Source organism: Corvus hawaiiensis, chromosome 2, assembly GCF_020740725.1.
Source record: "Corvus hawaiiensis isolate bCorHaw1 chromosome 2, bCorHaw1.pri.cur, whole genome shotgun sequence".
Lineage (NCBI taxonomy): Eukaryota > Metazoa > Chordata > Aves > Passeriformes > Corvidae > Corvus > Corvus hawaiiensis.
In genome coordinates, this window is record NC_063214.1 from 85394832 (window position 1) to 85406382 (window position 11551).

An 11551-nucleotide genomic window follows, 5' to 3' on the forward strand; every position below is an offset into this window, starting at 1 on the left:
AGTATTCACTCAAAGGGTGGTTCATATGTAATATATGGCATAATTTCTAGGCTATTGCTGCCAACTGGGGAGTCTTCCAAAGAATTATATCTCAAATACTGAATTACACTTGAATGGGATGCATTTCCTTGTTATTTCCCAATACATCCATATTCCATCTTGCCTTTTTAATTAGTGAATATATTGACTGTATATGTGTTATTATAATTGCTTCTGCCAGTCTGCATGCTTTTAATTGTGGATAAATTATTTCCATCATCTCTCCCTAATTGTAGAAGTCTGTGTTTATTGCAATTACTACTGACTGCTGGAAAATGGTCTGCCTAATCCTGAGTCTTAGCCTCTGTCATATATATGGTTGTGATACTGTTTGTTAGATACACCCTGTTCTTTCCACCTTTTCTCTGCCTCACATTGATTTTGATCTTTTTGTTAATGTGTGTTGTAACAATAACAAGCTTCAAGATTCTGGTGTTTTTTACTATAAAAATACAAATTAACCCTGGATAAAATATTTTTAATTGTCCACATGTCTGGATTGGCTTCTGATACAACATGTATCAGAAGTATGAAGGACATTATCAGTAATGGTATGTTTGTGTCATCATCTAATATCATCAAGCACTAATATGTTTCATAGTAATTAATTTAATATTTGTGGCCATAAAATAAAACACAAAGAGTTTCACCTCAATATGAGGAAGAATATCTTTACATTGGGTATGGCAGAGCTGCCTAGGGATGTCATGGAGTCTCACTCTCTGGAGACATTCAAAACCCACCTGGATGTGTTCCTGTGTAAGCTGTTCCAGGTGACCCTGTTTTGGCAGGAGGGTGGGGCTGGATGATCTCCAGAGGCCCCTTCTAGTTACAAAAGATCTGTGACACTGTGAATTAAACTCCCACTATTTTCTGAAAGAAACTTAATTAAATTGAGCACCCATTTTATAAACAACAGTGCTAGGAAGGTGGTGTTTATATTAATTGTGAAGATGGAAAAACTAAGGAAAACTTTTTTATGTCTAAATGTCATGAGTTCCAGAGTAGAAAATGACAAACCAGTGCTCATCAGGGTTCTTTTACTGATCTGTACTTCTACGTATTACTCCTACTTTTCAGGTACAGCCTGATTGTATTTTTGAAACTACATTTCTGAATATTTTTTTTCTGCTCCACATTTACATTGCCAAAATGGATCAAAAAAGGCCTATTACTGTTTTCATACTGAGATGATATTGTTCAGAGCTAGAGGATGGCTGTGCATGTGGTTAAAATGTCAGCATTCTGATTATATTCCTGTTTTTCCCTTACTTTTGTAAACATCTTTCCTATGAGTTTTCTCAGTGTAAAGGGTAAGTTCTCAGAAAGAATGAATAATACTTTTTTTAAAAAAAATATTTTAGCTCCTTTGCGCTACAAAACAAATCTAAGTATAACATAAAAGCTCCTTTTCCTCTTTTGTCACCATCATTCATGGCAGTTAATGCGGCAATTGGAAAAAGTTATTGCTTACATACACATCTGAATTGTAACAGGCAAATGATGCAATCAGTACCTAATTTTCATTTCTCAGTATAATGAGCTCTTTATTTTCTTGGTCTGGACAATCCAAGCACAGCCATTCTATGTTTCACAGTGGCTCGTAATTTAGGACTTATAACCTTTTGTTAAAAGTTTTAGCTTCAAATGGATTATACTTACTCATGTAATTGTGGAATTAAGTAAAAGTTGGATAACATCTCTGTCCTGTTTCACCACCTTACCTTCTTGGGGAAAGTGAGAGACTAACAATGTCAAATGAGTAACCTGTTGTTTTATTGCACTTGAATATATCTTCTTTATTCCTTAAAAGCTGTAAAAGATGAAGAAACAAGCACAGTCAGAAGAACACCTTGCAAAAATATAAGACTTAGAAAATTTGGCAAAGAAGGTGAAGATGAAGCTGTCAGGGCTTTATTCTGATCTTGAAAATTTTGTCCTCTGTGGATAAGTAATGCAAATAAAATATTAAACAAAAAATATATTTGTTTTTCTGTATATATTTTTTCACTTTTGCAAAAACCAAAATGACCCTCTTTGTATTATTTTAAGAATATTTACTTTGAAAATACAATGTTCACTGGCAATCACAAACCATCTTTATATGTGAAATAAATATTAAAAAAAATTGAATCATTATATTAGCTTGATTTATATGATTACATATTAAAATATCTTAGAAAGTTATGGAAAGGAATATTTGAGGTATTATGTGACTTTTTACCGTTACTGAGGATATTTGTTAATTAGAAATGGAAACAAGTCCAACATCTTGCATCAGTATCTTTAATGAAGAATTGAAATACTAAATCATTTGAGAAAGCACAATAGATAGGGTTTGGCATAAAAAAAATCGTCATCAGGGGTTTCCTTTTCCAGTGGCTATTCAGTCATATGAAGAGAATGAATTTTCTAAAAATGTTATGGCCAGCTTTTTAGCAGTTCAGAATTTAATGTAATTTCTCTCAGTAATCTTTCTTAGCCTTCTGTAAATGTGTAAATCCACAAATTCCATAAAATATATGATTGAAGTAGTCAGCCATATATAGTTAAAGGTAATCAGAAACTTATACTAAATAGTTTTCTAATACTTTAGCTATTTCTGAACAAACCTAAATTTTTGCTTCTGTGAGCCCAGCATCTTCAGGGAGATATCACAGATTTACTAGGTGCTCCTGTTATCTGCATTTTGTGTGTATATTTGTGTGGAATTGGTAATGTTGTACAGAAAGGAGTAAAACATATTACTTTCTAAATTAGCTCTAGAAGGCTGATTTTGTCTCTGGTAATGGTGGGTTTTCTACAGTAACAGGCTTTTTGATATAAAAAAAATCCAGATTTAGTAGATTTCTTCTCTAGAAAGAACTATAATTCAGAAAATGAGGGAATTTCTGAATGATGTTTTATGTGAGATCTTAACTTTTTGAGTTGATCTTTCTTGTTTCTTTTCAGAAGAATTAAAGACTGTTAGTTACTTCCATTTTCCTCTCATTCTCCCTTTGTGATCTTTAATGTTTTATTCCTTGCTGGGACTTCTGCAGTTGGTGGAAGGTTTCTTAACTAACCCAAATCTGTTACAGTGCAGATACTGCAACACGTGTATCAATCAACAAGGCCTGTGGAAAAGAAATATCTATGGACCGGCTCTTGATAGATGTTTCAGAGATGTTTATTTCTCCAGCCGCATGGCCGGGGCTCTGCCGAGGAACTGAGGTAATCACGGGACCCGAGGGTCCCTGCCCGCGCAGGGGAACACAAACCAACCAGTGGGGAACAAGGCTGACCAGGGGCAGGGAAACCCCGTGTCTCCCCCCCAGGGCCCCTCTCCCAGGGCCACATGGCAGGGGGGGAGGGCCCCAACACAAATCTGCTTTTTTTTTTTCCTTACTATAATAGTCTTGAGTTAGTCATTGAAATTAATTACAAAATTAGTAAAAAAACCTTAAAGCATTTCACTGCATTTTTTAAAAAACCCAAAGTTTTCAGATAGAAATCGGCAGTGTCAGATCCCAGTTTGAAGGAGGGAGCCTTCAGAAGATATACAGATCCAAGTTCTACAGGAAACTAAATAAGGTAATTCTTGTAGGATGTGCAGCTAAAAATGCACAAAAAAGGCACACTTTTACACTGAAGGAAAACTACATACAGGCAGACTTTCAGGGCTCATCCACTGGTCTCTTTGAACTTGCAGTCGCAGTTTCATAGAATGTAGTTCCACTGATTTGTATTTTGCCCATGTAGCTATGAATGAAAGTACATTCTCCTGCTCTTCTGTATCCTATTCAACCTTTAAGAATGTATTTTTAATTTTTTTCAAAGAGATTGAGAGAAGCATTACAGCACTTTTTGAAGGCAAACATTCCCCTCAACTCCCAGGCCTCTTTATGAATTCGAATGTATACTATGAATCCTTTGCTTCTTTTTGATGAGTTTTAATTTTTCTGTCCTGGTTGTTGCTTCATTGCACTTTACAAGTGTGGTGGCAAATGTGCAGCAGAGCTTCAGAGCACTAAATTTGCTAAAATTCTCTCACAGGAGTTCCAGTCCAGGTTTTGGTTTAGGCTCAGTTTTGGCCTTAAAACCATATATCTTCAACTGGAAGAAGAATTTAGCTTTTTTTCTTTTTATTTCCATGTGCTGCAGTTGTTGCATCAGCAGACAAAAAACATTCTTGTTGAGGAAGACAAATGGAAGACCAGAGCACAGAGCACAGAATTTTTCTGGGTTAAGGTCAGAGTGTTTTCATCATTTTAGCAAATCTGTGCATGAGGAGCCACTTCAAAAACATTTTATCACTGCTTAGAAATAAAGAGGACTTGAAGAGCTTCCTATGAGGGTCTCTCATAGAACTGTACCTTAGATGTCATCATCCCAAACGGCAGGTGAACCTCACGGTTAAAAATCACATAGTTCTGAAGTGTCTTTCTGGGGATCTTCTCTCAATTGACTGTTTTCACCTAGAGAGCTTCTCAACACCCAGGTTCTAAGAGATTCTGGAGTCTCTTGAGATGACTGTCATAACTTTGTAAAGCTTTTCCTTTTTTTCCCCCACTTTTAACAGAAAGAAGGAAGATGGCTTTAGGCAAAGGATAAATGACAAAGAGTTGTCATCAGGGCAAGTCTACTTTGCTCTTACACCTTCTAAGAGCAGGGATTTGCTAATTCTCCCTATGCTTTCCCAACTATATAGAAAGCAAGCTCCTTACTCACAGTTCTATGTGAGTTCTATGACTTGCTCTCCATCCTCATGCTTTGAGTTCTCACCAGACTTTTATAAGTCTACAATCACTTGCAGAAGTCATAACTTCAAGTTATGACTATTCTGCTTTGCAATCAGCTGTCTTTGCATGTGATTGTTAGTATCCATTTTCTTCTCAAAATACTGTACACTTTTACAAAGTGAAGTAAATCCTTACATTTTCTATATTTCTTTTTTTAATCTGGCTGCAAGTAAGACTTAGGAAGGAAATGCTGAAGGAGGAAAACTGTAGTGCCCATGATCCCTATACCTCAAACAATTTTCTTCTAGAAAAAGAAAAGAGGAGCAGAAGAGTTCTTGAGGGCTCATCCTTAGTTTAAATTCAATGGGAAAATGGAAATTAAAAAAAAAAAATCTTTTTTCATTCTTCTTGTGTTGTATACAGTATACAACACATGAGTTTTCTCACATATACATGTATAAAAGGGCTAAAAGTTTTTTTATTTTTAGTACTCTGACCCATCACAAACCATTACAAACCATTACCCATCACAAACTACATTATAAGCTGACCTTGTCTGATTAATAAACATTGTTTCCTTGATTTACAGTCCAAGCTGGTTAATTAATTCTTGGTTTATCTATGTTCTTGGTATGTTAAGAATTTAAACTGCAACCTATTCTATGGTCTGAATTTACCCAAGGATTTGTTAATCTGAAAAAAAAATGTTTACAGACAAACCTGGATTAATCAGGTCAGAATGAGTACAGTTTGGTGGTGCCCTCTATCTTACTGGGATGAATTTAAGTAGCTGTTCTCCCTCACTGCCCGTTCTCTGTGGTAGCTGATCAGACCACAGCTATAGCAAATGTTTCTCCCTGTGTCAAACATCTCTCACAGCACAATCAATACATTTCATGGTGTGTTTAGCTCAGACAATGTTCAGTTATTAGAGTGAAAAGGAGAAAGTATTCATGAATCTGAAATGCTTTCTATGTCTAAGAGAAGACTGGTGATGACCAAAACCTTTTGCCTCACACAGTTCCCTTCACTATTTCCCCCGTGTCTTTGTGGTTTAGTTTTTCTGTGATTGTTTTCTTGTGGATTTCCCTGCTGAATAGATATTTGTCTTCTCAGTGTTTTAAAACAAATTAAATCTGAGACCTCTTTTTTGGTGTGTTTTTCTTCACTGAAGTCAATACTGTAACATAATAGTGGTGCTTAAGATATATGTAAACAAGCAAAACTATCTGTGTTCAGCTGTACAGTGGGAAAAAACCTCTAAAGAAGGCCATAACTGGGTGCAGCTTAGTAAAAAACCAAATGTGTGGCAAATTTTCATAAATTGTCTCTCTTGGAGGCACAATAATGATAGACAAGATTCAAGGGGTCAGTCCCTCGGATCTGTGCTAGTAAGTTTAATGACAATAATAAAGTGGTTACCATTTAAAGCAGTGGGGTGGTCCCCTGCACTGTGCTGGTGCTGCAATTGAAAAAGAGACCAACATTTATCTTGTAAAGCTGGGGGCTTGATCACTCCTTCTCAGAGCAATGGTTTAGCAGATAACCATGAAAAATCGTCCTTGTGAGAACTGGATCTTTATGCCTATAAATTCTAGAATACTTTAAATGTGCAAGTGAACTTAAAATGTAGTACTTTGGTTGAATAGAAAAGTGCTATGTTTGAAACTGCAAATTTTTTAATATTTAGTTCCTGTTTTCCTTTTTGGCTTTCAGCTGTCTGACAAAGCACCCCACAGTTCCAACATGTAAATCCAATCTTCAGGTATTTTGTACTCTATTCAACATGTAATACACAGTTAGGAGCATGCAAGGGATGACTGCATATATGTTTGTCCTCTTTAGCCCAATGAGTGTGTGCACTCCCTATAACTGTCACGTAGGGTTGGTTGCTTTCTGCTATTTTGAGGGTGTAAACTGTGGAAATAGTTTCTTTCCAACCATAAAAAGGTGAAAAAATAAAAAAGAAAAAATGGTAGCTTGGAAGAAATTATTTTTAGAGAACAATATTACTCACTGTATTCTCAAAATGCCTTTCTTACAGAGGAGAAAAAAAGAATGTTGAAAGATAGAACCACAGCACCGAAGAGTACCTGAAATGAAAAGTAGAAAAGAGAACATAGACCTCTAATATTGGGCTTTAGATTAGTCACCATGGAAGTCGGCATCAATATATAAGGCGAATTTAAATTTATGTTAGCAGAGGAAACCTTTTATGACAGTGGACATAAAAATTCTGCTTGTGTTTTCTGTAGGTCTTTTTTTTTACTGTGAACTCATGAAAGAAACAGCCATTCAATAAAGAATTCAATCTTATATTTTAGCAGTTCAGATTGACAAAAGACAAATGAAACCAATTTTCTACATATTGGATTCATTCAGCTTAGTTACAGCCACTGGTGAGAGTCTTCAGCTAGACTTGAACTGCTATTTCATTATGTAGCAAAACATGGATCTAAGAGACTTTGGTCACACTCTTTACTCCCAGCTATTGTTGTCATTCACAGTTATGCTTTTAAAAAATAAATTTATCAGAATATTTTATATTATTTTGCTTACTTTTTCTTTATCTAGAGGGGTATTCCTGTTCCTTACCATGCTTATGACTAGAAAACTTCTAAGATTCAGCTGGAATGCTTTCAGGTTCACTTCATAACAATGTGTTCTTATCCTTCTCTTAATGAATTTCCTTGTTTTTCCTTTCTTGGTGTTGCAGAAAGCCGCTGCTTTCCTGTCAGACCTTGTTTAGTTAGGCCATAATTATTCAAACTCCAACCATATTTCCCTCCCCTGCCTGTTTTTCTGGCAGGTTTAGGAGGTTCAACATTTCAACATTTCACAGGCATCAGTGACACAGATGTGTGACCAGTGATGCATTCATCCTGCTCTGTGAGTCTGACTGGAGATGTTGGCCTTCAATACACTGCACTACCAGTGGCAAAGAAAGCATATGAAACAGAGGGTCTTACAGGCTGGATAGCCCCTGTGACTCGAAAAATCCCAGGTCCTGGGCTGTGAAAACCACTTTGGAGCTCACCTGGAGTAGGTGAGCTCAATCTTTCATGTCTTGGGTGTCTTGTTGCTCTTTTGATATTGTATTTTCACTTGAAAAATTCAGCTGAACATTTTGCAAAAGCATTGAGTTGCATACAAACTGTCTTATCATCTTAGTGTGAATTTATTGCAATGATTTTTGCTATTAATAGTACATATGAAATAGTTCCCCTTGAAGAGCATAAAAAACAATACAATAGCTCAGAATGTTTTAAAAAGCAACTGAGTATTTGTTTAAATGCTTAGTTTATGGTGAATAGTTCATTCTAATGCAAAAATCACTTTTTTTTTTCTACAGGGATTAAATTAGGTTTGTTTTGTATGTAAAGACCAATTACTCTATTTTTATTCATTATTCCAGACAAAAAAATGAGTACCTTTACTGCATTAATGCATAAAAGACCAATGAATATATACTTTTAATATAAGAAAGTTTGAAGTACATGCATTTGCTCGTAAGTCTGGACATCACAGTGGAAAGATGAAAAAGCACGAAAGAATCCACACAGTTTTATGAGCAACAAACTGTACAGAGAATAAATTGTACCTTGAAATATTGTTCTAAGTAACTTGCCACTGTCCTTTAAAGTAAGTTAAAAAGAGCATCACTGAAAAATAACTATGTCATTTCTAAAATGGCATTTTTTCTGTCTGACACTTTGACATGTTGGTGCAGTAATTCTTCCTTTACCCTTTAAGTGCCCTTAGCTTAATTTAACCTTGAAAGTAGTATTGGCATAGCAACTCTTTTAAAGAAAGCATCAAAGTTTCCAGTCTGTCTGCAGTTTAAAGGTTAATTATGCACACCGCCAATTTTTGCGAGCAGCCAGGCTTTGTGCACTCTTCTGGTGTAAAGCTGAAAAGCACTGTTGAAAGAGGATACACGTTTTAAAATAAAACTTGTGAAGTCCCCCTTTTCCATTCAAACAGCCTGCACTGTCAGTTTAGCTAACCTTTGTTTGCCTGTCACTGTGTTCCCATGATTAAATGTGAAGATTATAATCATTAACTGTGCTGGGGGTTCACTGTGGGTGGAATTTTGATGGGTGGATGACATTCTGTTTATACGACGAAGTCAAAATCAGACTTCATCTCTTCCAGCTCAACACCCGGAGGTCTCTAGGTTAGCTACCACAGCCTAGATGCAGTCGTGTCACCTGACTTTAATATTAAATACTGCATCCATGGCAGATTGGAAGGTATTTTACTATACTCTTTAATCTTTGTCTTTCCTTTTAACTGGAATAATCTAGTGGACATAGATGAACTTGATTTGACCTAGAGATGAACTGGTATAAAAAAAAGATAGAATAGTAATAATAATAAGGGAGGAGACAGACAGAGAGAGAGAGATAAAGAGGCAAAGGAGAAGCTCTTGTTTAATGTACAGAAAAACAGAATTTTTATAGGTCTTCTTTTTTTTTTGTTTTTCATATTTTTTTTTTCCTGGTAAATTAGCAAAGGTTTTAAATTTTAATTTCCCTTTTGACATCAGTCATACTTTTTTCTTTAATAATCCTATTGATGGCATAAGAAAGTAATGAGGTTTGAAAGTTGTATTAGCATAAGAGCTCTTCAGAACCTAAATCTGAAAATAGCATTTCTGAAAATGCTATTGTAATTTTAATTATAATTACACTTCATTAATGTTAGTTTACTTTCAAAGATGTAGAGTATTCCTAATATTTGAATTAACATCACATAGAAGGAAGACTGAAATCCTTTCTACATAATAATAATGAGAAAAAAAAGTCATACTAATGACTTGTTTGATGTACTTGTTTATTATATGATGTGACATCAATTGTAAAGCAACAACACATATTATGTTCACTTTTAAGTATTTTTATTTAATTTATGATGCCGTTTTGTTAGCCAGCAGAGATTTCACAGAAAATCATTAAAATTTAACTGCATGCAGGTGATCAGCAAACTCTCCTAAACTTTATGAGATCCACTAGCTTGGTCAATTAACATTACAGAAAAAAAATTTACACAAAAAAGAAAAAAAACAAAAGGTTATTTATTGGGCAGTTCCTTGAGTTTCTTGTTAGCTTGCATCATCTTTTTCTCATTTCCTGTCAGGCTTCACTATCAGATAAACACATTTGTGAATTATATTGCACCTAGATCTCAGTGGCTTTCACATGTGTGTTCCAATCTCAGTTTTCTTAGCTTCAGTGTGAAAACATTAAAGTGAATAGAATTTGGAAGGAAATTCTGGCAGGTATCACAGGTTTAGCTCAAATGTCCAGTGACTTTTTCTGCCTTTAACAAGTGAATCTTAGAGGGCTAAAGGGCTTGTTCATCAGCACTTGAACCTCTGATGAACTCTGATCTTGCCTTTAGCCATACAGACTCTCCTTCTCATCACCTTTAAACTCATGTACTCGGTCAGAAGGGGGCTGTGCAGAAATAGCTTCAAAGATTCTTTGCTGCTGTTTTCCAAGAAATTTAGGCAATCTAATATTTCATAATGTTATTCAGCCAAGTGTGTTAGAGAAATGAATAATCCTAGGAAGCCTAAAACACAATTTTCAATTTGCTTTTTTTTTTTAACTTGATGTGAAATCTTTCATTCTTTATGCCTTCAGACATCCAGTTCCTTTCATGGTTTCTCACATCTGAAACACTGTCTGTATTGGTCAAGTCACTACCCCTACCTTGCTCAAATACAAATTGAAAATGCACTTCTATCTTAACTTTTTAATAAAATTATTCGATGCATAAAAATCATATCTTTCACAGACTTTTTTAGCCTTTTGGGGGGCATGTTAGAATATCCTCTCTTTGCCATCAAATCAGTGTGGAAGGATTAATTCTGTTGTGCAGTATCATATCAAATCTGAAGGTGTAGTTGTGCTAATTCAGTGCAGAGAAGTGGATATCAAAAGGAACAGGGTACCTTCCTCTGTGTGTGTGCTGTGCACATGGATATGCATTGATTCTAATATAGAAGACAAGAGCAGCAAATGCATATGAAGTTTTGTTACCTAAAATCCCATGCTGTCCGCAGCGTAGAAAGATATCCCATATTCTTGTAAGCATGTATAATGTAGGAAGAACATTGCTGAAAACAGCAAATAATGGAAAATTTGTCTGAAGATTTCATTATGACTATTAAATATTTTTATGAGGATGCATTACATTAAATCTGTGTGTTTGTGTAGAGCACTTCTAATATAAATGTCATCCAAAGGAAAAATAGAAGAAACCTGGTCAACATTTTCCATTCAATTAAAGGTAATGTTGTAATTATTTCTTCCATTAATTGGACATGATTCAAAATATAGTGATTTCTAATGTGTATAATGGTTGTAAAATGTTGACAGTTGGAGAATATCTCATTGACATAAAAAAGATTAAAGTAACAGTTTGGAGGCTGTTAAGCTATTAATGATAATGAGTATAAGAAATGTGTAACTAACAAAGGTGGAATCCCATTTAGCTGTCTTCACAATGGGTTTCCATAAAGCAGATTGAAGGTAAAGATGTTGCACTGAATCTGACTGCATGAATTTAGTATCAAGGATAGATACAGCTCAGTTGGTACTTAATTATTTAAAAGCTTCATATAAATAATTACTGTCGAAATTGAAAACATGCACATGGGACCAGGATATAAATATATTTAACATATCAGAACATATTTCTAAGCCAGCAGTTCAGGGATAAGCTCTTTACCTTTTTCCTTTGCCCCCATCCCTTCTCCCTTAAGTCTTTGAATGCATTGATGC